The following is a 2089-nucleotide window of genomic DNA, read 5'->3' on the forward strand; positions in this document are numbered from 1 at the left end:
ATATTGCCTGAATTTGCCCTTAAAATCCATGGCAGGAGAACTCAGAAACAAACAGTAGATAGTGATTCTTTTCAGCTTACTCATAGGAGCAGTAACACACACAGTCAAGCACAAACATGCATGATACTAAGTCAGCATTGTACAAATATATATTATTGGGTAAATTATTGTGTAGAGCTGTGCCATTGGCACAGTAACAGAGGTGTGCACCCCCTGCCCACCATACATTATAACATATTACATGCCACAGACCCATGTGCTACAAACATGTCATGTAAATACTTATCAGCAATAACAACTACTTTATGATTAATTATAAAGTCTCTTGTCATACTGTAAGCATAATATGTACATACAACAGAAAGCAGATTCCAGGTTTGATTTGCTTCTTGGTACCGCCCAAAAGGAAACTTTCTCATTGTATGAACCCACACATGATTTGATTCCAGTGATCTGGTACCATGACACTTCCAAGTGTGATGAGCCTGAGTCACTACACGGTCACTTATGGCTCAAGCAATTTCCTTTTGGTTTTACTCTCCTCTCGTAACCCAAGTTCAAGGCTTGTAGACTGGGGTTTAGAGGTGGAAGTAAAATAGGGCTTCTCCTCCTGAATCAGTCTGCCCAGGAGGCAATAAAAATTGTTCTTTCTCTACATGTGGTTCCTCTATCTCCGTAACGTCAGCCTCATCATTAGATATAGAAGATAGAGTCCTACACGGGTCAATTTTTTGGTACCTGTACCCGACCCGTACCCGCAACCTGCAATCTGCAATCCGGACCCACAACCCGCATTCTTACCCGCTTGGACCCACTACCCGACCGGACCCGCAAGTACCTTATCCGCTACCTGGACCTGCGACCCGCTGACCATCAAGAATCAGGAAGTGCTGTCATTGTAAACCGGAAGTGACCATCGGAAGTAAGCATGATTAGAAAAAAGGAGTAAAAGTCGCTATTGAGACCCGCGGCCCGACCCTCAACCCGTAAACCAACAGAACTGCCAACCCGCGTCTATACCTGCACCCGGAACTTCATTGATTGATGTTGGTAGACAAGCTTAGGATAGGACTGACACACATGACAGGATAAACCTCAGTGTGTGCTCCTTCCTGATCTTTTGTAGGGTTTGAATGGGTTCTACTTAATCAGTATCAGGCTGCTCAAGTTCAGGCCCCAACTCTTTAAGCAGAATGTAAAATGTCTTCTGTATTTGCACTAAAGTATAAGGTACCATTCACTTGGGGAGCCTCTCTACTACTCGGAGAAACACCACAATTCAGTTTTTCGCAAGCTTTATTGAATTGGTTGTCTTCTTCTTGTTTTCTCCTGCACCATAGTTCAACATCCATCTTTCCAAAAACCCACCTTTCCGACTCCAAAATCACAAAATCAGGAGATTCTTCTGAAAGGCGATCGTCAGATTCTTCATGTTTAACACAATCATCATTTGGCACATCTTTGGGACAATTTGGAGAAAAGGACAAGCCAAAATCGCAGTCACCAAAAGCTGCGTTGAACTTGGACATGTTGCCCGTTTTCATGGCCAGCTTTAAGAGCAGCCAGTAATGGTGCCTACTGGATTTCTGTAGCCAGTGAACAAGGCCCTCGATGTCTGATGTGCTTTTCTTGTTCCTATACGTTGGATTGGCAGCAGCGCTCCTGAAGGTATCACCAGTCTCTCTTTCAGAGGCTCCATAACGGTTGTTCCGTGGAAAGTCTTGCTTGTACTACATGCGCCATTTTGATAAAACTTTGGGATATTTGTGTGGATTTGGGGCACAGCAGGGTGTAGTAAATAATCAATGCACCACAACCTGCAAGACAAACAATAGATATATTTTTTAGTTGTTTCTCTCTGCCCCATTTTATGGTGGCCATACACGGGCCGATAAAAGCTGCCGACAGACCAAGTCAGCAGCTTATTGGCCCGAAAGTCGGGCAGATGTCGATGGGATGGGACTAAAAATCCCGTTGGATCGCGGCCGCATCTGTTCGTTGATGCGATCCCGCGATCCGACCGCCCGTTACCCATTGTTAGTATCCGATCGTTGGGCGCTAGGGCCCACGATCGGATCAGCTCGATATT

At 44.9% G+C, this 2089-nt stretch overlaps 1 pseudogene; it reads right to left on the reverse strand.

Moving 5' to 3' along the window:
* Window positions 1–918: 918 nt before the first annotated feature.
* Window positions 919–1881, reverse strand: LOC108717505 (annotated as a pseudogene).
* Window positions 1882–2089: the final 208 nt, after the last annotated feature.

This window comes from Xenopus laevis, chromosome 5S (genome assembly GCF_017654675.1).
Source record: "Xenopus laevis strain J_2021 chromosome 5S, Xenopus_laevis_v10.1, whole genome shotgun sequence".
In the NCBI taxonomy this organism is placed as follows: Eukaryota; Metazoa; Chordata; class Amphibia; order Anura; family Pipidae; genus Xenopus; species Xenopus laevis.